We start from the raw sequence: 26,948 nt of genomic DNA on the forward strand, positions 1-26,948 counted from the left end.
GAACACCTATTAGGAGGTAATAGAATCTGACAAATTGATGGGCTCTAATAAAGCCCCACTCTGGAAATAAAAGTGATTTAATCATCAGTCAAATGTATAAGGTTAAGATGAGATATTTTCAAGTTATCAAGTTATAAAAATTAGGATGTCAGAATTCATCTTTCAGAGAAAAAAGCTTTCTATTTGGTTATCATAATTAGTATTTTAATATTCTTACTTGTAATTTTACATACATTTTCTTTGCTATGAGAAAATATTATATTTATCCTGACCCTCTTTTCCCAAAAAACTTAACTGAAGGATCACTATTATTTCTTAATAGTGATCCTTCAGTTAAGTTTTTTAAATGAGTGGGGTAAGTCTGTGGGTCAATGGATCAACCAAATTTAGTGAGAACATTTTATGACAATAGTACACCTGTGCCTTCCCTTTTTTTCCAGCCCAAAGTGAGCACAGAGCAGCTCTAGGATCATCCTGTTTTAGCAGGCAGGCTCTGAAGGTAGCATTCATACTCTTCAGCAGGCAGGTTTTCTTTTCATCTATTTATTTTTAAAAGGTATTTCAAAAAATTTTCCTTCTTTTATTTTTCATGTGCAAATGATATTTCCATTTGAGGAATTTTAGCATCAGATCATCTAGACATTTCTGATGGTATGTGGATTCTCATAACCAAAGCTCCAGGAGATGCACGTATGGATTGTGCACTACACAGATCTAGAGGATGTCATTCACAAAGTGAATCATGTGATGCTCATGCACAATCACTAATTTTTTAAATGTTAGCTGCTATTTCATGTTTTAACTGATACATTTTTGGACTTGACTTATATCTGGGACAGACCTGCTTAAGGAGATATCTCCATCTCAATTCAAATAATGATTCTTGATTCTTTGAGGGTGAATTGTTCTATTTCTCAAAATACTTTTTATTTCCCACAATTATAACTTTCTTCAGAATACATGTATATACTCGTAGGAAAAAAATAAAGCTCAAATAGTACAGAAAGTTAAAAGTTTCTGAAATGCTACTTTTGATGAAGTCCCCACTTGGACACATTGTCCAAGTTCCTACTAACATGATCAATATTATTTTTATATTCTTCCACATATTTCTCATAATCCATAAAATCATTAGTTAAAATAGTAGTGAGGCATGACTTTTTGTTTTGTTTTATAAAAAATTGGTTCCATATATATATATATATATATATATATATATATATATTTCCTTCCCTGATTCTTATTTAGTGATACATTCTAAAAAACCCCTTAAGTTGAACATTAAAGATCCATTTCATCTATTCTAGTAGTTGCATCCCATTCCCTCATATGCTATACTAACTTTTATTTATTCTTCTTTTGATAGATATTTTTACTTTGGGTTTTGTTGACTGCCACAAACAGTGCAACACTAAATAACATGTATATGTTTCTTTTTACATGTATTGGTTATTTTATTCTCAAGATTGGTGTTGCATGTATTTTTACTTTAAGTAGATATTATTATGGATCCAATTCCCAAGCATGCTAGGATTCATACCTAGGCTTTCTATTTTATTTTAATGATCTCATTGTTTATGTCTATGTCATTATCATAATTTATCATATGAGTTTATCATATGTTTGAGTATTTGGTACTTAATATTTGAATATTCAATAAGGTAACTGTTACCTCTCCTTATTTTTCATACTTTTCTCTACTATTCTGATATATTCCCAAATGATTTTCAAGATCCTGTTATCTAGTTCCAACCAACTATAAATCTATAGATCATAATATTAAATTTTATTTGATTAATTCATTTTATATAATGTTTTGAGTTTTTAAATCATCTCATTCACAAGAAGAACTTCTTTACAAGTGGCCAAATCTTCCTTATGTCCTTCAGTAGATTTTATATAATTCTTCATGTAGGTCTTATATTTTTCTTAAGTTTGTATTTATGTCTTATATAGTTTTTGACCAATTTCTTTGACTTAGATATAGTATATGTTTCCTATATGGCTAGATCATCATCACTGTGAACTTGCAAATAATTTTTCAGTTTCATGACCAAGTAAATTTATCTCCAAAAAATAGGACTGCCAACTATTCTGGTTATCAATAGTAATTGATACTGTATAATAAATTATAACAAAATGTTCTGACTTAAAACAAATACCATTTGATTTTATCTCATGAGTTTGTGTGTCAGAAATTCAGGAAGAGCTTAGTGGACCAATTCTTTTGTTGACATGATCTCAGCTACCATCATGCAGTGGTATTCACCTGAAAATAGGGCTGATGTGGAGGATTCAGGAAGGCATCCCCACAAAATTATCATCTTTTCAAGGATGGCTGGAAGATCGCACTTGACCAGGATATCTACTATGTCTTCACTCTCAGGGCCTATTTACATACCTCTCCAGAAGGATAGCTAAACTTTTTTTTTTTTTAAGCTCAGACCACCAAGATACCCAGATGGAAGTTGCTAGTCCTCTCAGAAGACCAGGCTAGTGACCACTATGACATCACTTCTGCCACACTCTGTTGATCCATCCATTGTAAACCAGCCCAGATTCAAGGGGAAGGTGGAAAAAGCTTAATTCTAAATGGGAAGAGTGTCTCAAATTTTCTCACTGTCTTTAATACATAACATCAATCCTTGACTTAACCAAATAAATTAGAGGCAAAAACAAAAATTTACTTCCCACTTGTTATCATTTCCTAAGAAAAAATATATTTTAATTCACACAAGAAAGTAGGTTCAGAAAAAAAAAAAAATATATATATATATATATATATATATATATATATATATATATATATATATATATTAAATTTAAGAAGTTAGATTTAGGAAATAAACATTGTGTTTTCTTCCTTGTTTAATATTTTTCCATGGGTTGGTGGAATCTGCCCAATTTATAGAATGATCTGGAGAGCTGGGAAATCTTGTTTCCCCAAGGTTTCAGCCACCAATTGAGTATTCTGTGGAAGTAGTATTCTATGGAAAATTTACGGTTTCAAATGTGGATCTTCTTCTATCTCAAACTTAACAAAGTTTTTTCTAGCCTATATAGAAATGAAACCAAAATAAGGGCTCAAATATAGCCCTTTTCTGTGCTGAGTATGTCTGATAGTCTCAGGATAATCTGATCCTGGCCAGACCTCCGATACCATGTGTTAGCTCAATGCACAAGAATTCTTTACAGAAATGTATGAATGTACCTCTAGATCCTCTAAATGATTCATGACCTTGTGAAGACTACCACCACCACTTCATATTTTACCTACTGAACACAGGTACTGCACCCAGTACAACAACATAAACACAATCCATATGAAAACAAAACTTAATCATTGGAGTGTCCCTGGGTTAAATAATGTCATGATGGTTATAGCTAGATAAATATCTATGAAAATATGAATACATAATCCTATCACTAAAGCAGAATATGAGGAAATAGATCAACCTGAAAAATATTCTGGGAACGATTATGACTTTAGTAAGCAACATTTAGATAAGAGCCTCAGATTCTTTATTAATCATAGGGAGTCACAAATAAAATAAAACAAAATGTAAGTTATTAATATAATAAACTGGTTGAGATCACCCAAAGAGGATGATATAGATTAAAAAGAAAAGTCACAGAACCAAGCTCAGAGTTTTGGGTAAATGAGAAAGAAGCAACCAGCAAAGAGTTGAGAAAAAATACTCAGTGAAAAAGAAAGCCCAACATGACGGGGTCCATGGATAAGTTGATTCAAATAAGAAGATGGTTGAGAACTGGCTACTGGGTGTAGCAATGCAGATTGGTTGAGAGGACAAGCTAACCATCGTGGACAGAAGGACAAATGGACACTGTGAACAGAGCCAAACCTATTAGGAGGTTTGGGAACAGGAAGCAGAGAAATAGAGCAGTCCAGGACAGAAATGTGGGTCAAGTAAAGTGGATTTGTTTGTTTCATTCTTTGATAGAAGTCATTTCAGCATATTTCTATACTGATATGAATGGTTCAGATGGGATAGTTGAGCAGAGAGAAATAGGAGCAAGAAGATTGTGGTGCTCTGAGTAAAGAGGGAATATAAAATACTCAACATGGAGAAGGAAAGAGTCAATAAGGAAACACAGTGAACTCACCAAATAGCTGAGCCAATGTAGAGTTGCATGCAAGGATTTCAAATGACATCATCAGTAGGTAATGTTTTTCTCCAGCCTCAGTGAAGCCATGGAGTAGACCAAGTTGTAATAAGTCCATTTAAGAGTTTCACTAGGGAGTGAAAGAGGCAAGAGAATCAGGGAACAAGGTAAGCATCTCATATGCTTCTTCAAGCACAGATGAAAAGCAACTTTATGTTATATTATGAAATTTAAGATGGATGAGGAAGTTACTTATGACATGTGCACATGATGATGACAAGGGAGAATAATAAGATAGCATTTTCAATTTTAGATTTGATTCTTATCAATGATATAAAAGTTAATCATAGACGAGAAGAAGTACTGCTCTCCCTTTCCTAGCCATGATCTACGTAATGGTTTTGTCCCACCCTCAACTCTCAGAGTAGTGAGAACAACATTTCTCCAAATGAAATTTGAGGAACCATTATTATAAAGAGGGACAAATGTTTGAGGACTGTCCATACTGTTTTTCATACATAGCAACTGCACAGTTTTACACTCCTACCAACAGTGCACAAAGTTCAACATTCTTCACATCATTGCCAACACTTGTTATTTTCCAGGGTTTTGTTTTTGTTTATAATGGCCATCCTAACAGGTGTAAGATAATGCTTTACTGTGATTTTGATTTGCACTTCCATAATGATTAGTGATATTGTACATCTTTTTTATACACCTGTTGGCAATTTCTGTGTCTTCTTTGGAGAAATGTCTATTCAAGTCCTTTGCCTATTTTTAAGTTGGGTTGAGATTTTGCTATTGAGAAGTAATACTTCCTTATATATTTTGGACATTGATCCTTACCAGATACATAGTCTGCGCCCCTGTTTATTCTTTCATTTGCTGAACAGAAGCTTTTTAGATGGAAGTAGGACTACCAGATGAAGTAGCAGTCCTATTTTGAGCACTTAGAATTAAAAAAAAAAAATGAAATGAAAGAGATATTTGCACTCTCGTGTCCATTGCAACATAATAGCCAAGAGGTAGTAACAACCTGAATGTCCTTTACCAGATGAACGAATTAAGAAAATGTGTCATATATACAACGGAATATTATTCAACATTAGAAAAGGAAATCCTGTCCAATGTTACAACATGGATGAACCTTGAGAATATTATACTAAGTGAAATAAGCCGTATAGAAAAATAATGCATGATTCCACTCTTTTGGGGAATCAGAAATGGTCAAAAAGTACCATGGTGGTTTCCAGATACTGGATGGAGGAGCAATGTGGAGTTGCTCTGTGGCGAGTGTGTAGTTGCTCTGTGGCGAGTGTAGAGTTGCACACATGAAACATGAAAAAGTTCTAGACATCTCTGCCGCTTGTACCAATAGTTAGCAATGCTGAACTGTACACTTAAAAATTGTTAAAAGAGTGGACCTTATATTATTTGTTTTTACCACAATAAAATATAGGGGGAGTAGATTGGTAGCAAATAATACGTGTTTACAACACTTGTCAATGCAAAGCCCTAGGATATAAATCTGGCTTTACTTAAGTTTTATTTTCTTAGATTCTTTAACTGATTAAATGCTGTATATGTATAATGATATGTTATAACCAGAAACCCACAAAACAAACCCAGTAATTGTATTTTGTGATATTTCTTACTTTGATCAACTCAATCAGACAAGATGAAAAAGCATTTTTTGTTTTATTGGTTTTATTTATTTATTAATTTTTTTAAATTTTTGGAATCTACCTAGCTAGTCTTAGCACTGCTTGTCTGCAATGGCAAAAGCATGCATTGGAGGTTTCTGCATTTGAGTAGTGATTTCTATAATATCACTGGGCTTAACACTGTCTTTCTTTTCTTGCTGTAAAAGTCTTTCGCCAATCTAGACAAAAGTTCTCTCCGGTCTACTCCCATTGCCACTCTTATCCCAGCCCTCAAAATAACATCAATGACATGTAAAATAGTTTCCCCCCTTGGTGTGTTTTGGTTTTCTTGGTTCTCTTGTAGTCAGCTTGCCTGGGACCAAGCTTTAGCCTGGTCTGGTGCTTAGGTAGGAATGCGGCATGTCACCTCCGGGCACAGCATTGCAAGCTCCATCTTTCCCCATCTATGAAAGAGGAATCGGAGATTTTCTAATGATGCAGACAAGCAGTGGAAAGAAGCCCAGACACCTGGTTGGTGGCTGGAGAAAGAGCTGCCTAGAAAAGCCGTGCAGCCTGACACAGGAGCAGGAAAAAAATTTTTATTTTGCAAAGCCGCAAAAATTTAGGGGTTTATTTTTTACTGCAGGACTGTACTGCCTACTCTAACTGGCAGAAAAAAAGAAGCCCGAGTGATGTGGTGCCCTAAGTGACTCTTAATATATTTTTCTTAAGGAGCCGCTTAGGATTCCATGGTTTTTAAATCTACATGGCTTTGCCAGAACCTAATTACTCACTGAAAGGTTGTATGAAGGACCCCAGTCTTCCCAACCTTCCTCCAGAAACTTCTATGGCAGCCAGTATAGGAAAGGATCATCCTTTGGCTCTGAACATTACAGGACTTGCCTTAACCCAGGTGGCATGTGGCATTATCTGCTGACATGTGACATTGGTTTCATGGCTATTAAGTCTACAGAAAGGAATTTTTCTTGACATACAGAAAATCTGAAACCAAAGAGATTATTTCCCCATATTACTAAAGTTAAAAACTTTCAAGAAAGTTCAGGGATAAGCACATGATATCCAGATATTTACAATTTATCCCAATGGATCTGCATCTCAGTCCCAAGGTGATATGCCCTGGTTATTTCTTATCTGGAACTTTTTATTTCTTTATCACTTTTAAAGAAAGAGCTCTTCTTTTAACCTTAGATTTAAAGTGGATTTCTCATTAGCTGTTTGACGTGGGCACATTACCAAGTATAGACAAAATGTAATTCTTTTCAAGAACAGACATCAAGTAATACAAAATAAAACTACAAGCCATATGGGATGGATCATCATTTTTAGTTGGTACACTCAGTGTATGATTCCTGCTCCTCAAACGAGTTAGCTGCTTTCAGGAAAAGATAGAAATGGAGGTTGCTCTTCTGCCAGTTCCTAGTAGGACATTGTCTGTTTTACAAAGAGTATCCGTGCAACAAGCCTACAGATCATCTGTCCCACTGATTATTGTGAAGTTTCCTAGTGTTGACACATTTTGAGCTTGACATGAACACCTTCAAAAATAAATGGCCAATTTGAAAGTATCTCAGTGATAACCAGCTGTGAATAATAATAATAATAATTCCTGAAGTCACTTTAAATTGAAACTCAGTCATTTTTCTAAAAGTTTGACTTTGTTTTCTCTCCAAATTATGTGTTTTTCCTCTTCGGCATATTCTATTTCTGACCAGTATCTGACATTCAACATCATTTAAAAGTCCACTCTGATACAAGCGTACTGCTGTGACTGGATATATGTAATATCTATTCTTGAGTTGCAGTGTGACTTTAAAAATGATTTAACTTCCAGGTTTTAGCATTCAAACCTGCCAGAGAATAGACATCTTGCTAAAGAGAAGGCACTGGCTTTATGTCATATAAAAGTAGGTCTGATTTGTGCTCTGCAGTCTACTGTGTGATGCTGAACAGGACTCTTAATCTTTCGGAATCTTCAGTTCCTCTTGGTGTTACTGTGAAGTAGAAGAGCTAAGATGATATGACAGATCCCCACTTTAGTGCCTGACACATTGTAGATGCTCAACAAGTATTAGTTCCTCATAAAGCAATAGGAAGTGATTGGCCTGGAAGTACTATAAAACTGCAGAGAAGGATCACTGAGAGTTCCCAGTAGGCCCCTTTTATTGGAAAAATTATGAGATGAATTATTTCTGATCATGTCTCCTTTTTTGTCTAGGAAAAAAAGAGGCAGAATGTGCAAAATGTGTTTGTAAGCCTGGCTTTGCAACCTCTAAAGTACTTCCAAGGATCAGATTTGTTGTACACCTGAATGGCTACCTGTGTCTCTGTCATATAGATGGGGATGAGTGTCCTGAGAAGAGAATACAGATCAGTCCTGCTTTCCAAACATCAGAAAGAGGAGGCAAACTCCCATCACAGAGATTGCCTAGTAGCAACCCACTACAGCCACGACCAGCCATCGAAACCTCGTAAGCCCAGGGAGCACACCTTCACTCCACTAGCTTCTGGACCTGCTCAAATCAAAGCTGCTAAAGTTTCATGGCTTCAGTGCCTTTAAAATTAAATCCTTCCAGCTATGAATGTTTAGAAATGCAGGTTAGCTCCTTACACTTAGCAGAAGTTTTAGGAGGGAAGGCTAGGATTGTGGCTCAGTGATAGAGCACTCGTCTTTCATGTGGGAGGCACTGTGTTCAATCCTCAGCACCACATAACAATAAATAAACAAAGGTGTTGTGCCTATCTACAAGTAAAAAATACATATATTAAAAAAAGAAGTTTTAGGAAGGAAAGTTTTGGAGGAAACAAGTAGAAAATATAAAGCAGCAACCCAAGAGATTTGACTTGATGCCATCTCCTGTTTGTATGCTTGGTCCAGGCTGAGCACTGTGGATACCTAAATCAGGAGAGGAATCTGTAGAGTTATATTTTCTGTCCCATCACCTCCTATTGCTTCTCCAGAAGACCCACTTAAATACCAGCCTTTCCATTACACTACGCCAGACTTTTCCAAATGAATGTCATCTCTTTCTTCTCAAAATTTACTTTCAAATTGCACACACGTTTTCTTATAGGAAAGAGGTAGGATAGAGTGAACAAGAGCAAGGACTTAGGAGTCCAGCAGTTCTGAGCTCACATTTTTCCACCACTCTACACTTGCTACATGAATCAAGCTTGCTGTGTCTTACTTATATTATCTTTAAATGTGAGAGATGACATTACACCCACTTACTGATTCTAAGCATTAAATAAAATCATGCATGGAAAACACTAAGCAGAGTGCCTGGCCCATACAGAATGCTCTGAATATTGTGATGGTTGTCTTATTAGTGTTGTTGCTGTCGTCGCTATCATTTTTATCTCTCTTACTTTATCACAACTCACAGAGAATAGGGATAAGGCTCCATGCTTGCATTGCTTCCCTTGGAGGATTTGACTTAGATTCATCAAATTATGTCATGTGCATGTACGAATATGGCATAATGAATCCCACTGTTACGTATCATTATAATGCATCAATAAAATATATTTTTAAAATATGCTCAGAAAATGTTTGTTGAATGACTTTAAATGAGATATCCTTTTGCTTTAGCCAGGATGCTTTGGACTGTAACTGATGGAGACCATGATCAACTAGCTGAGGCAAATGGAAAAATCTTAAGAATAACAGTGAGTATATCTTATATATTCAAAGGAGCAACCACAGCTTCAGGAAATTCACCTGGATCTCTGGAGCAGTTGGAGCCAAGGACTTGCATATGACAAGAACCCCACCCCCGACTCTTATCTCTGCCTCTTGAGTGTCCACTTTGGTTTTTCCTTCACATGGGAAGGAGAGTGACCACTAAGGAATCCTGTTTTATAAATTTTGGTTCCCATCTCAAGAAACACAATCTTCCTCTCACAAAAGTCCCTCAGGAGGATTCCTACTGGCTGAGTTCCAGCCATACATCCATTTCTAGACCAATTACTTGTAGTCAGAGCAAGACCGCATCATGGAAGATCAGGTGGCTCCTGAGCAAAATATGTGGCGATAACTGGGAAAGAGGCAGTTCCCAAGAGAGGAGAATGCCATTCCTGAAGGCAAGTAAGGGAAGGAACAGATTTTACCACCTGGTTGGGCCTTAAACTGTGATCACAGTGTGCCAGAATGTTTTCAAAACAAAATTAATTCTACTATGCTCTATTTTTGTGTTTGCATACACAAAGTATTTGAGGGGTGACATGATAATAAAAGTCCATAAGGACACACAATGTTAATACTTTTGTAAAAATGATGGTATGTGCTGAAACTTTTAAAATATGATGTTATCTCATAAAAAAACATGCAAGCCAACTTGAATGAATCACTGACTGAAACAATATGTGTATGTATAGTGGATCCACATAACTCTGCCATCAAAAAATAAAGTGTTCCAAAGTTTTCATACTGGTAAACATCAAAAAATGATAAGAATTATATTTTCCTTCTGATTTTTTTAGAGTATACATTTAATGTAAATTTGTTGTTCTGAATAACAGTCATCTACTATAGGTTTGAGAAATAGAAAATTAATGAGAGGAATGTATAAACCAGGAGAGAAGAGGAAAAGTGGATTTTATTTTGAGAAACTGATGTGACTCCATTTTTTGAAAATAAATAAATACCAGCAGCTTCTACCTCAAGGCCTGTTCTAAGGAAGGGGACATAACCCTTGTCCTTGGAAAAACCCACAGAGCACTCCTAAGCACATACCCACGCTGCTGAGTTGTTTGTCTACAAATAACAGGAGAGATCTGCAGCGCCAGGTGTCCCTGACTCAGTTAGGCTAGGTGAGACCCATAGCAATCCCCTAGAAACTACCAATCAGCATGAGACAGGGAAAATACCTGGGATGCCAGGTGACCCCCCAGTAGTTTACGGTGGTTGATAACATGTTGGGAAACCATGTAGTTAAGCACGTACACCCCTCGTGGCTTAAACCAATCAGCTCAAAGGAATCCCCCTCTTGTACTAATCACCCCTACCCAACTTGTTCCTTCCAGTGAATGTGCTAATCCATGTTAAGAGTTGTTGTTTGACTTTTCCTGCGGTAAGGAATGATTTGCTGTGTGATGTTGTGACACATAGACACATAAAGTATCCCCCCAAACCTATAAAATCTCACTGAACAAAGGACCAGGACTCACTCCCTGGGACCGCTGCGTCTGGAACAGTTGTGATTCCAGGCTCGAGCTTGCAATAAAGACTCCTGTATGCGTGCATTGGATTCAGCTCCTGGAGGTCTATTGGGGTCCCATGAATCTGGCATTACAATTTATTTTTTTCATGAAAACAAATATGGCATCTCGTTTATCATCCCACCCAAAACATATTAAGGAAACCATTCTTTAAATTAATCAGTATTCATCAGGATTACTCATGATCTCCTTTTCAGTAAGCAACCAGGATCTCCTAGCAAAATCTGATATATTTAATGCAACATTTTAAAAACAGATGTTAAAAAAAATAACTCTTATCAAGAAAGTACTAAAAGCAGAGAAGCCCCTGTTGTCACTAAAACTTAATAGCATTCTACCTAACAGACATTTGACACTGAATTTAAATTTGTCCCCATTTGCAGGCAACCTAACTTGCCTGGTGCATCCAAATCTTAGCAGGAAAAATTTAGCACTCAAGTTGTGATATGTAAAGACAATTTAATAATGGGCCTGTTTCCTATTTATGAGAGGGAATGGGAAATCTCAAAGAAGAGTGCAATGACTCAGTACTGGTAACAATCGTGCACTGTCATCTTAGTACACTTGCTGAGAGGAAGGGAGAGTGTATTGCAACCAGAGGCAGAAGATATCAACAGATAACACCACTGCACTTCCCTTTGGCCAACTTGCAGGGAGATGGACATGGAAATAAACAGTTGGCTTCCTCTTTTACCTGCTTTGATCTCCTGCTAGGGCTCACGTTGAAACATCTAACCAGAGTCCAGAGGGTAAGAGGGCCGTAGATGCACAGGTCAGCCTCCTAGGGCCCAAGCAGGGTGGGGACAAGTAGACACACATTGGGTTCAGCACACCAAGGCATGATCCTCTTATACACGTGGCCCTCTGTCTGGGTCCCATCAACACATTAGCCCTCACTCATTTAGTCACCCCAGCCACAGATTTAGTCAGAGATTTACAGGAAAACCAAAACCTCATATAATTTAATATCCTACAGGCTGGAGAGAGCTGAGAACACTCCCTGCTTAAGCCCATCTATTTAGCAAAGGCTGTTTCCCTCCCTCTTTCCCTGGAGATTGGAGGTATCCACAGAACACCATTAGTGCAACCTCAGCAGTCGGGCATCAGGAATCTGGCTGCTTTGACAGCTCTGAAGGACAATGGCCCTTGCGGCCCCTGGGCCCACATCCTACCATGTCCACATGTTCTATCTCAGTGTTTTGTAATGCAAGCTCCACTGCCCGGCTTCCAGGGATCACATCCTAACCCCTGCTCCTGTGGTGTGTGGTGTTGACAGAATTATGGCCTCTTTGCTCGGAGTTTCTGAAACCCCCCCACCCAAGGGAAACAAAGGGATTACAAGTCAGGGAGTGCAGATGGGCTGCTTTATGAGTCTCGGTGTCTCCTTATGTGGACTCCAGAGGGCCTTTTTGTAATATGAAATCGAAGCAGCAAGTGTGTCCAGCATAAATTTTCCCATCTCTTGGGGAAGCATTGAAATCGTTATTGTGAAACTAACACGTGTATTACCAAACGATAATTTGCCACAGCCCATCAGCATTAGATGAACTCTGTAAGAATGGAGAAGTCAGCTTTACTTCCCTCTTTTCAAGTAGCCTTCTTGGCTGAATTCACACTAAGTATAAACAATAATAATACCCATTTCCAAATGAACCTTGTGGATAACTCCGTCACAGAATCAGTTTACCATTTTGGTCACAAATCAGATGAGACTGTATACTCAGGAAAAAAGAAAAATAAGGAAAAGTGATTCTGATGATAATTTACACAGCATGTATGTTGTATTCTTTGACCTTCCCAGTGGTCATGTGAAGCAACAGCTAGACATTGTTATGGTCTCTGTTTTAAGATTTGAGATTAATTGGCATTTGTCAGTGTCATGGAGTTTCCAAGTGGCAGTGCCTAGCATGAAACCCACATGTTTGGCTGTTAATGGCATGGCTCTTAGACTGCTGTATGCTGCATTTTATGAAATAAAAGTATGGTCATACCAGCACAGCCTTCCCTGGACAGGAATGTTACCAAAGTTCCCTTATAAATAGACAGCTCAGCTTCTATTAATAGATTAACAGATTTATAATAGATTAATTATTTCAGGAAATGTGTTCTCATTCTTTAGGCTTGTTTGTACAATATCACCAAAACAAAAATTCTTTATATTGCTTGAATGTTTTGTCTCATCAAATTCTGATATTTGAGAACAACTTGCCAGGCATCTATGATTATTAATCCCAGGTGGAGAATACAGTTGACTGGTACAATAAAATTCTTTTTGCAATTTACCTTGGTCATGGAATGACTTAGTTAAACAGACCCTCTGTGATGTGGGCACTGACTTTCTCAGCATAGGCAGAATTTTCAACCCTTGAAAACTCTAACCAAGAGCGCTGGAAAAACTTCAGCATTTATTCAGACTTTGAGAAAAAACTATTTCAATGCATATCACTGGATGAGATGATGTACACAATATCACCTACCCATAACCCACAATCAAGCAAGTCATTAGATGAAAATTAATCTCAATACTTTTATTAAGGTTTTCTTGTCTGGTCAACATATCATTTTACTTTAACTCAGGAGGAAAAAAAAACTTAGTGATTTATTCTTTGTCTCTCTACTTTAAAAGGCAATCATCTTCACTAAGATATAATGGATTGGCACGGAAATATATGATTCAATAATAATATAATACTAAAATGAATAATAATGGCAAAGAAATGTGTGTGCAAAGCATAAATTTACTAGAGGTAGATTTATTTTTCAAAATTGCTTCTTACTCTCTACAAATTTATCAGACACTAAAGCAGTCCTGAATTTATTAGTAAATGTGTGATTTAGTTTGCTCATGATTGAGAATGAAGAAAATGTGTCCTTATAATCTTTCCTTGGTGATGAAAGGTCAACAGGGGAATTGGTTCATTTTGTTACAGGATTCTATTTCTGTCATGGCATAAATCATGCATCTATGGTCAATGATAAATTCTGTTTCTTGGTCCTCTCTGTGTGTTGTAAGATACAAGCTATAACTCAGCATGCATATATATATATATATATATATATATATATATATATATATATATATATATATATATATATATGCAGTATGGTAGGTAAGGGCCTATTCACTTGTGCCTGCTCTTCTATCCTACTAATATGGAGAGACATAATTCTTAATCAAATCATTATTTAGAGTATATGGTATAGAACAGGCATTATTATTTAGATCTGAGACACAATAGTGTTTGTACAATTGTGCTGACTTTTTAATATAGTGTCATCATTCTTAGGACTAAAAACTGACTCATTTTGCTGTTTTCCTAAAAAAATTGTCATTAATTTTTTTTGAAAATTTCTGAAAAATTTAAAAAATAAAATAAACAGAAGGAGGATTTGTACCTATTTCAGGAATTTGAGGTTAACTGAGTATCTATAAATTGGAGTGGTGTGTGTTATGGGCCAGGAGAGACATAAACCCTGTTCAAAAGGATAAGATAGCATAAGACATGAGTCAGGAAGCTTAAGTATATATGTGTGTATGTGTACACACACACACACACACACACACATATATTCCTATATGTATATATGTATCTGTAATGCTGTAAGATTATGTGACTTAGGAACATGAAACCTAAGAGTCATTGATTCTGTTTTACCCTAACTGTGAGAGGTGTAGAACTTTGACAGTCCTATTTCTCATACCTCCTTCCTTTCTCCTTGATGAATAGGCCTACACTTTTTTCTTTCAACAACCTTTTTGGCACTGTGCTTTGTGGAGTTGAAATATCCCTATGTGTCCTTCAAAAAATTATTTTCCCAATAATTTCCCATTGAAATTGGTTGGCTCATTAAGTAAGCTTATTGCATTTTTCTCTCTATGGCTGGGTGTTTTTTTTTTTTTCAATATAAGCTCTTTACCCTTTCACAATTTGTTTTCCATCTTGATATTTCTGGAATAGCTCCACTCTGTTTCCAGCTTCATCTGCTTGCTAAATAGGCCCAGAATATGAGAAAAAATATTCAATGTGAAATTGTATCCCAGAGAATAAACAGGAGCAACTAATTAAGATAATCAATTGTACTAGAATTTCAATTTTTGAAAAATAGTAGGGTCTAACTGGGAGTCTACTCACAATGATAAAGTGGTGGGTAGGTTACCACTTCACCTTCTCCTGCCAGAACCTATCTATATCTATTTTCCTCTTATCCACTGCTTGTAAAAAAAAAAAAAAAAAAAAAGGTTAACACATTTAGAAAGAGTACATGAGAAATGACTTATGTACAATAGGTCACATCACTATCACCTGAAAATGGACCCTTTGTTCTTTTTTCTTCCTCCTTCTCCTTCTTTTCCTCCCTGTGATCTGCAGTACTCCACATCTCAGTAAATGGCATTCATCTATCCAGCCAGAATATGTGGACTCCCGTTTGGCCTCTCCTACCTCTCCACCCATCACCTCCCCATCACCAAAGGTCTACACATGCTAACTCTCTATTTTAAATATGTCCAGTTTTTTCCATCCCCTGTTACCATCGACATCTAAGTGGGCACCATGATCTTGTGAATGATTATGGCAATAATTACATCCATAGTTGCCCCCTCGTTTTCCGATCTGCAACCAGAAATGGATTAAACATAAACCCTGACACACTTCTCCAATGCTTACAATCCTTCAGCAGCCTTTTTACTCTTTCTCTAGTGTCATTTACTGTTGAAAATTTTAAAAAATAAAATAAACAGAAGGAGGATTTGTACTTATTTCAGGAATTTGAGGTTAACTGAGTATCTATAAATTGGAGTGGTATGTGTCATGGGCCAGGAGAGAAATAAACCCTGTTCAGGAAAAGGATAAGATAGCATAAGAATGAGTCAGGAAGCTTAAGTCCAATGTCAAGAGGAAAAGCAGACATCACTAAGAAGTCACCCAAAAGTCCACACTGATACAGAAGGATGGAGGAGTCCAGAATGAATATTGCGGAGAAAGAAAATGGGATGAATGGGTTTTCCAATGCAGAAGACTATGTGAAAAAAATTTGAGGAAGAATTAGTGACATTTATTTTTTTAGGAAAACAGTAAAATGAGTCAGTTTTTAGTCCTAAGAATGATGACACTATATTAAAAAGTCAACACAATTGAACAAACACTATTGTGTCTCAGATCTAAATAATAATGCCTATTCTATACCATATACTCTGAATAATGATTTTACTAAGAATTGTGTCTCTCTATATTAATAGGATAGAGAAGCAAGCACAAGTGAATTGGACCTTAGCTACCATACTGCAAGTCAATAGATAATGTCCCAAACTGGAAAAAATAAAATAAAATTTGCATTTTAAATATGGTATTAAAATATAAACTAAATATGTAAGAGAAAACTAAAACTTACTTTAAATGTTTGCCTCTGTGTAATTTTGGTCTGGGGTGGTAAAAAAGAAGACTTTAGGTTTTCACTAAACTTTATAGAACAATTTTACTTTTAAATATTATGTTCATATTTTAGTGATTGAATCTAGAGGCACCTAACCTCTGAGTCATATCCCCAGCTCTTTTTATTTTTTTTTCAATTTTTAGATAGAGTCCTGGTAAGTTATTTAGGGCCCACTAAATTGCTGAGGCTGGCTTTGAATTTGCGATCCTTATGCTTCAGCCTCCCAAGTCTCTGAAATCACAGGCATGTGCCACAGCACCTGGTCTATGCTCATGTATTTTTTAATTCAAATAAATATTTAAATTATAGGAATAGTAAAATATACTGCTAAAATATTAACAAGTAAAAGCAATATTAACATCAGGAAAATTGTTTTAAACTAATAAATATGTTATTATAACAATGAAAATTCTAGCCAATGATTAAAAGAACAACTACCACATATTTATTATAGCTATTTATCTGTATTCCTTTAAGAACATCGATTCAGAATATAGACAGTGAACGTTTACAGAATTACATAGAGAAATTCGAGAAAATCCACAAGCAATTTGAAAGAAGAAAATGTCAGAAAAATGCACACACTTTGCTTATGACCCATCGACTCCTGGGAATTGACCATAGGAAATGATTGGTGTGTGATTAGTCATAGCATATTTATTGATGTTAGCCAAAAACTGGAAAAAGTTAATGTCCATCTATCAAGAGGTAAATGAATAAATTAACTGTGGTATATTCATAAATATAAAGCTACTCAGCAATAAAAAAGAGGTAACGACTGAACACTTTACATCTATAAAATAAAACCCTCATTCTCAGTGGGGAAAAAAAAAGCCCAACACAAAAAACACATACTATATGATTCTTTTATTTGAGGTTGATTTAAGATTGCAGGATGAACAAAACAATCTGCAGTGACAGAAAGCTGATCATTGGTTTCCTGGAAATGTGGTGGAAATGGGGAAAGAGGTAAGAGATTGTAAAGGTCACAAAGGAATTTGGGTGAGTGACAACAGTCTTTATGATTTGATGTGTAATTATATACTAGTTGAGATTCATTGAGCTAGCTGTTGTATTTAATTATATATGATAACTTGATTGGATCCTAGGATGCCCAGATAGCTGGTTAAAAATTTCTTCTGTGAGAAAATTTCTGGAAGAGATTAATATTTTATTGGTTGAATAAAGTGTATTGCTCTCTCCAATGTGACCGGTGTCATCCAGTTTGTGAAGGTCCTAAATAGAGCAAAAACACTGACAAGGGAGAACTTCCTCTCTGTCTGAATGAACTGGCACATCAGTCTTTTTCTGCCTATAGGGCTCCTAGTTCTCAGGCCCACAGACTAAACTAGCATCTACACATTTACACCATTGACTTTTAAGCCCTAAGCATTTGAACAACATCACTGGACTTCCTGGGTTTCCACTTGCAGAGGGCAAAGAGTGAGACTTTTCAGCCTCCATAAACACATGAGCCAATCCTCATATGTGAGCCTCTGTGATCACATGAGCACATCCATATATATTTACATAAATCCAGACATATGTATAAATAAGTATATATTTAGTATAAGGCAATTTATGTATATTTAGTAGAAAGCATGTTTATATATCTATAGCAGGTACATATATCTAAAAAAATGCTGTATTGCATATAAATCATAGTTACATAAATTTGACCTTTTAAATTTGAGTTCTAAAGGAAGCACACAGGATCTATCTAAGGACCTCCAGCCTAAGGCCTGGGAACCCATATCATATTCGTGGGCAGTGGGAACTGTGACTTTAAAGAGAGAGGCTACTTTTAGAAATCAAGTGAAAAAAGGCATAAGTGCCAATAGAAAGGATAAGAATGCTTTCCTCCCAGGGGAGGTGACAAGAAGAAAGTGTCAATGGCATAAAACCCACCTCAAAGATCATACTGAAGGGAGAGAAGAAGCATAATCCAGTCAAGCTACCAAGCAGTGATTTTAGCAGCAATAGCAAAGTAAAATTTTAATTAGCTTCTGAGGATATTGCTGGAGACTTCACTGAATTCATTATATTTCATTACAATAATAGTATGATATATACATGCTCTACCCCACTGTGAAACCCATGTGTTCTGGGGAAAATAAAATGTATACTTATTTTATGGTCTTATAACAGGACAGGGAGAAACATACATAAGACTGTAGATACTTAACTACTCTTAATCTAAGTTCCTCATTTTAAAAATCAAATATATTAATCTGGTGATTTCCCAAATCTCTTGTTAATTTTATATTCTAAGGTACAGTTACTCCCTCTAAAAACTCTAGGAGGTAATGGCACTCAAATTTAAAATACTAAAAAATAATGAAACATTTACCAGGGATACCTGGAAAACTCAAGTGGTTAATCAAAACCATTATAATAATATAACATAACATTATTATCTTTTAGTATTATTATAAAAAATAATAACATAATATTTCATTAAAGTGAGTGGAGACAAGATAATTATACAAATATAGAAACACAGTATAACTTCCATACACCAGCAATAGCTGGTTAACAACTATAAAGTGATAAAAATTAAAAGGACTATGTTTAAAGTAAGAGGAATAAAAAACAGTAAACATGAATGGCCATAGGAAGAAATACTTGTAAAATTTACACAGACTGCAACAAACCTTCCAGAGAGCTATGAAAGATTAAAGTGGGAAAAAAGTCACAAAATAATCTGGGTAGAAGTCTAAACTATCTTGACTCACATCTCCTTCTCGCTCTCATCGTTCTCTTCGGTTCCTCCCTTTAGAAGCTAAACTTTTAGAGTTGTCAGCACTGCCCAATTCCATTTCTTTCCTTCTCATTGACTCTCAGTTGGCTACAATCTCTTTTGTGTCCTCTCTGAGCCACCAAAATGGTCCTCTTTGATGTTACTAACAGGATACTTGTTGCTGAAAACCAATGACAATTCTGCAGTCATTATCTTTCCTGATGCCTCTGGAGCATTTGATAATGTCAAATTTGTTTCTTTAAAAAAAAACAAAACAAATGAACAAACAACAACAACAAAATTTCTTCCTTTTTTCTTCTGCTTCCAAGATATTACATTCTCCTGTTTTTCTGATCCCCTATTCCAGCTGCTTGTTCTGTCTCATTTTGTGACTCCCTATTCCTCTGCTTGCACCTCAAATACTGGTGCTCCTTGTACCTTCTGCCATGTTTACTCTGCATACCTGTGTGAGAGGTCATGTACACTCATAACTTAGGACACAAATTTGTATCTCTAGCTCATTTCATTCTTATTCAGACTCCAAACCAGCACAGCTGGTATCCATCAGATATGCAGTCTTGGGTGTGCCACACATATCAAACTCTACCTATACAAAATACTGTATTTTGCACTTCACACCCACTTTTCTGGCTTTCTCTCTCACTGAATGGAACCAACATGTGCTTGATTTCTCTGAGTTGTCATCTGTGATTCCTTTCTCTTCCTTATTTTATATACCAAATCACTAATTTATGCCAATTTTACATCCTAAGTATCTTGATTCAACTGTGTCTCCCTATTTTTCTGCTATTACTGTAGCACAAGTCAGCATCATTGCTTTTCTTTCTGATTTATTAGGAAAACTGATAGACCTGCCACAGTTTTTGCAGATACTCCCAACTTAGCCTTCATATTGCAACCAGACATCTCTTTCCTGTGAAGCTGATCAAGTCACTTTCTGACTTAAACATTTCAATGATTCCAACAGATCCTCAGGGTAAATTTCACATTCCTTGACATTTTTTGGCCCCTCTCAACTTGGCCCCTGTCCAGAACCAAACCTCTATAGGCTGCTTTAGCCACACAATTATTTTCAACTTCTCAAATGCATCAGGATCTCTACAGAATCTTGGATTTCCTGGATGCATCTCCATCTGTCTTTAACGTTCTTCTTCCTCATCTGTTTGCCTGTCTACCATAAGCCTCGTGACCAAACTTAGTTGTTACTCATCTAGGAAGCCTCATTGACTCCAAACCTGGAGTAGATCTTTGCCATAACATCTCCAAGCACCTTGTGTCTCTCTTCACATCACTCAGGTTTCACTGGGTTGTCTGTGTGCTATTCTTCTGTTTCCTGTTCTAGGCACCATGAATATGAGTGCAAGAACTACTTTCATCTGTTACACTGCTATATTTCCATTGCACCATTTCTAAATATGGTAGGTATTTTACAATTATGAAATGAAACCATTGAACAATGTAGAGCTATAATGATGAAAGCTGTGATACTGGTACAAGAACAGACAAATCAAAATGCAGAACAAAAGCTCCCCCACCAAAAAAAAAATATATATATATATCTTTAGGACACAGAGAATTTAATAGAATTTAATGAAAGGATTCCACTATAAACAAGTGAGCTAAAGTAAGAATTTCTTATTTAGCTTCCACAGTTGGGGTAGAGAAAAATTTTCTAAAACTAAACTATATGAATAAATGTCACAAAATTACTCAATTTCATAATCATATGCATGGCTTTTAATCATAAATAATGTGAGCCAAATTAAAAGACAAATTTAAATCTGGGAAATGAATATGTTCACTAAATATGACAAGCAAAGGGTTAAAATATTTTTATAGAGTTTCCTCAGGTTTTTAAGAAAAAGATGATCCCAGATAAATGGGCCAAGGACATAAAGAGACTTAACAGAAGGAATACAGATTAATAATGATCAAAATAATGTGTCCAACTTCCATTGCAATCAAAGAAATTCAAATTTTATGATGACACAAAAATTTTAACCTTCACATTAATAAAGATTTTTTAATGATAAAAATTCTAAGCATGCAAAGAAGTAGTGAAACATTATTATGGATATAAGAAATGCTACAACTTTCTATTAAGTAGTGTTCAAAATGAATCAAGAATTCTTAAACCTCCTAAGAATCTAGAATTCTTTGACCTTTGAAGAATCAAGCCTAAGGTAAAAAATCCAAAAGGTAAAAATATAAATATTAATCACAATGTTATTTATAACCAGGTAAAATAGAAAAATATTAAATGTTAAACAATAAAAACTGGTTAAATTCTAGCATATCCACAAAATAGAATATTTTGCAACCCAAACTAGGCTGGTAGGTACTAGGTAGGTAAGTAGATAGATGCAAAATTGCATAGAAAGTATTTATTACCTTTGGAAAATAACATATGCACAAATAACAAAAAAGATATCAAAGAAAGAAATATATTAGCTATTTTGATGTTTGATCTGAATTGTCTGCTTGATTAGATTAATAAATGCCAAAGATTGAGAGATTTCTGGATATATCAGTGAGGGTGTTTCTAGGAATGATTACCATGAATTACAGCAAATTGAGAGGGAATCCCATTCTAAATATGGGCAGTTCAGTCCAATAGGTTGAGGGCCTAGGAGGAGTTAAAAAGGTGGATGAGTGAAGAAGCAGAAGCAGGTGCAAGCTCGATTCTTCTTGAGTGGGTGCTTTGATTGCTGCTTCAATTGCCTGAGGATACCAGTCTCCAGCTCCTTTATTCTTCCAAACTGAATTCAGACCAGCAACTTTCTAGGGAGTTTCTAGGCCTTCAGTCTGGAACTGGGGTTGCTGCACTGATCCCTCTTATTCTGGGGCTTCAGCTTCTTGGACGGAGAAGCTACTGGTTCCTGCAGCTCTCCAGCTTGCACAAGGCCATTGTGGGACTCTGCAACTTCTGGTCACGTCAGCCAATCTAATAAATCCCCTTTTATAATCACACCTACATATATATCCTGTTAGTTCTGGTCTTCTAAAAACAATTACTAACACACATATGCTTCACTGTAGACCAAGAGATTATGAGAGATCGTATTTTTCTTCTTTATATGCTTCATTATTTGCACATTTTCTGTAGTAGTACTACTTTAGTAATATATCAAAACAAAACTAATAAAAATAAACTGTGGCAGACTCTAATGAAACTATTGTCCTTTCAGAAACATCAAGACTGCTGGAGCCAGATATTCACTTTTGCATAAAAAAGGTCTTTGGAGTGTGAATGTGGATGAAGCTAGGAACATGTCTACAGGATGTCCTGCACTGGTTGTTGGCACAGCCGGGGCTCTGGAATGCTGAAGAGGGAGAAAGCGGGTATTCCTGAGGCCCTGGTGCAGGGTCTGCCGTGGGGAAGAGAACACTGGTGATCCTCACAGGGGCCCAAATGTCCTAGGACCAGAACCTGAAATTATAGACAAAGATATAAGTTATAGAAATTATAGACAGAGGTATAGGTTATAGAAATTATAGACAGAGATGTAGGTTATAGGAAACATGAGATTATAATATCCTATAGAATACATTAGAGACAAAAATTCAAATAAGCTTGAGATGCAGTTTTTAAGCGGCCATGTTACACACCTGTGACTCCTGGGTAAAATTCCTCAGTTCGAGAAAGCCTGGATCATAAAATAAAAACATGGGCCAGGAGTGGTGGTGCATGCCTGGAGTTGAGGAGGCTGAGGCAGGAGGATTGCAAGTTCAAAGCCAGCCTCAGCAATGGTGAGGTACTAAGCAACTCAGTGAGACCCTGTCTCTAAATAAAATACAAAATAGGGCTGGAGATGTGGCTCAGTGGTCAAGTGTCCAAGTTCAGTCCCAGGTGCCCAATACAAAAACAAAACAAAAAAAACATAGTGGGCTGGGGATGTGGCTCAAGCAGTAACGCGCTAGCCAGGCATGCGCAGGGCACTGGGTTCAATCCTCAGCACCACATAAAAAATAAAATAAAGATGTTGTGTCCACCGAAAACTGAAAAATAAATATTAAAAAAAAATTCTCTCTCTCTCTCTCTCTCTCTCTCTCTCTCTCTCTCTCTCTTTAAAAAAATGGTATTCCAGAAAATTTCAGAAAAGTGCTGATGTCCTTTTGGGAGCTATGTATGAACTATGGATTTTGTTTGAGCCATTAAGGCAGGGATGCTATCTTTCTGGGAACTCCTGGGTAAAATTCCCCAGTTCGAGAAAGCCCAGATCATGTTGGCGCCCTGCTTCAGCTCACAGTCCCAGGATCAAACACAGCCACCTGGAGATGAGTGTAACCTGTCAAGCACCAAAAAACCTGTTTTCCCTGACTTTTATCTTGTTTTTCTTGAGGGAGGTCCTTACTGACCTCCTGTTACAGACTTTTTGGTCTGTAACACTATAAATAAAGCAAGCACATGTTTTCTCTTTGTTAAGATCAGACCCATCAAGTCTATCCACCTGTCAATGTCCTCCCTTTTAATATGTTTCTAGCCTCCTGTGTTTATTTTGTAATTCTACTTTCATAGCTTTTATTTCTCAGTCAGCCCACACTTCCGACGGTTACCTGCTCACTCCCCATGCAGGACATGGCAGAAGTGTCCAGCTACTTGTCGGAGACCAGCTCCAACAGGGGGTCTCAGGAGACGAACGGATGGTGAGGAGTCGGCGAAAGAGGGGTGGAGAAACAACACAGACACCAAAGTGAAGGTGTTGATCCCAATCTTTACTTGTGAAGCTCATCATATATACTTTTCATTTTGGCAGGCTCACAGTACTTTGTGGTTACAAAACAGGAATCATTATTCAAAGAAACAAAATATTACGTAGCTACAATTAGAATAGAAGAATGTATCTTGGCTTATGCATAAGCAAGCATTTGTACTTTCAGTTCGCGTTTTGCTTTGAGCTGTTTCTGCTTAGTTAACTTTTAATAATAGTTAGAAATGTCCCAAACTATTGGCCTATACCTTGACTATTCTTTCTTGACTTACTGACTGGAACCGGTGCCATGGTTACGGCAAGTGGTTGACTTGTTATTAATTTTAATCAAACAAGAGTAAGAGCACAAACCATTGTGCACAGGAACAAGAACAAGTTGCCCAGTACCAAGCACTAATCTGTCTTCTTAACATTAATTTTTCTTCTCTAGATTTTAATTTAATTTCTCAAAAACTTCCTTGACAGGAATACAGGGAGTTTTTCATTAGACATTAACAATTTACACTCCACAGCTGAATCATTGCATTTAGAGCAAACAGATCTATTCTTTAGAAGTAGTTGCATTAATTGGGAAAGTCATGTTTTTTCCTTCATACTTAATGGTCATATGAGAAATCGCAACTATACTTATTAAAGGAATACAAAAACAAATCAGCCCATTCCCAGAAACATACGGCGCTCCTCCAGAGGATGGACGCCTTGCGCCATCCACCTCAGTAGGGCCTTGCCATTGCCTGAGTCAGGGGAGGGGCACAGTAGCTACTAAAATAGGAATACTGACTAGAAGGTATCCTGGAGAAGAGAGCTTTAAGGACCTGATGAGGACAGAGAGAAATAACCAAAGAGGCCTCCATGTGTTAGGGATACTTGGACAAGCAACGTCCTTTGCTGGTATCAAATGCAGGCACACAGAACTCTGGGCAGATCTGTAAAGCACAAGTCAGTGGATTTGTTAGAGTTAAGTTCACCATGAGTAACAGAAACCCCAATACAATGATTTAAATAACTTAGAAGTTTGTTTTTTCCTAAAGTATAAACCCATGGTGAAGCCAGATTTAAAATTAGGTAGTCAGTGTAGTTAGGTAAATCGGGTCTGATATTGAGTGAAATCTAAAATGGAGGCCATGTTGAGAATGAATTTCCGGAAAAGTTGAGCAACTCTCGGAATGTTAATGAAGTCCAGGAAACAGCCCCCCACAGATTTGAAGATAGCCCATCCCAAAGAAATGTTAATGAACAGCAAACTTGACTCGGAAGTGCCCAGATTACTTCTTTGGCCCACCTGTGTCCCAACCCTTAGGGCCTTCCCACCTACATTCCATCACCAAAAAACTATAAAAAGGGGAACACATTCACCCTTCAACGGATTCCACCTCTTGGGTCTCCTTCTTCCTCCGGGAGAAGTCTTTTCTGCTGTCCTTTAATAAACTTCTAATTTTCCACTCTGACTTGCCTCAGCGTGCTTCTCTGGTGTTATTCTTCAACACTGGGGAAGCAAGGACTCGTCACAGGTCAACAGCAGTAACAATGGGACAGGTGGCCCAGGGTTGAGTTGGCTTTCCATGGTATAAGAGATTCAGGTTCCCTCTACCTTGATGCTTCTCCAAACATGGACTCCACTCTCAGTACCACCTTTGGCTCTGGGATAGCTCTTCCAGTGAAATCATTTTGTCTCCATGCTGGTCTGCATGCAGGAGGGAAGAAGCAAAGAATGGACAAAGAAACTTCTCATGCTGCTATCTGACACTTCTGCTTATAACCAACCCACTGGCCAGAACTCAGTCACAGTCATATCTAGATTCAAGAGAAGCTGGGAATCCTAGTGTTCATCCTGAGAAGTCATATGTCCAGCTCAACCTTCAGCCACCACAGAAGATAAGAAAAAGGGAACTAAGAATAAATAAGATTCTTCCAAAGAAGGATTCAAATAAATGAAGTAAGAGGGGCAGAGTTGCTAAAAGAGGGAAAACTGTGCAAAGTCAAAGAGGGTGAAGAACATCATGTGTTCAGGAAATAGTGAATATCATTCAGAGACTGGGAATTGTCAGATCAGCCATGCAGGTTTAGTTTGAAATGCATTATTTGTGTGGGGGCGGGGCGGAGCAGGGTGCGTGAGAAGCCAATGATATAGGGACATATTACTTTTCTTTTCCCCTTCCTTTCTGAATTTGGTGTGATTTGTATCAGTTAACATTTTCATGGTGCGTTGGTGGTTTGTTTTTTAAAGCATTTATTGCTCCAAGTTTGTTCTCATCCCTCCAGAATTATTAAAATGACTCAAACATCTACAAGAATGTGAATTTCAGATGGATAGCATACACTTTCTCTAGATTTAATAAGCTTAAGTTTGCTGGTGTTAGCTACCCAGAACTAAAGAGATCCAAGCCAACTGGTCTTGCTCAGATTGGTAGTTTCTGTCCACTTTCTGCAATATTGCATCTCGTAATACAAATAAAATAGGCATTCAAAGGTGAGACAATCGAAGAGTCATTATAGCATGCCAGATTATGATGTCTCACCCAGACAGAAAAATAGCATTTAGTGTGAAGCGCGATTGCTTCATTTCCAGTAAACTAGATTTGAAACAGGGAAAATCTTTCCCTTAACCCTGTCCTTAACCCTGATTCCAGAAAACAAACATGACAGCATTTATCTGTCCCTTGAGTGAGCCTCAAATATTTTAGACAAAAGCATTATATTTTGCCCCACTTGAATGTCTTCAGGAAAGCGTAGCCAGGGAAGGAATTGGCCTAATGTCAAGTGTTCTGAGCATGAAGTGCAGCATGGAGGTAAATTCACGCTCACTGTAAAAGAGACTTGGTAATAGGAGTTTGGTTTTCTGTATCTGAAGAAACTTCTAGACAGGTTGCATCTTGGACATCTTTTGCCTCTGAAGCCAGCATTACTGGCAGGGAAAGGCTTTGGCAGAGGAGGACAGAGCTAAACAGCTGGAGTCAGTTCCCTGATACATAAAAACCGACCCTAGTATTGATTGCTGACGTCTTTTGTAACCCCCAGTTTGAGAAGCATTATCTC

This window comes from Marmota flaviventris, chromosome 13 (genome assembly GCF_047511675.1).
Source record: "Marmota flaviventris isolate mMarFla1 chromosome 13, mMarFla1.hap1, whole genome shotgun sequence".
Lineage (NCBI taxonomy): Eukaryota > Metazoa > Chordata > Mammalia > Rodentia > Sciuridae > Marmota > Marmota flaviventris.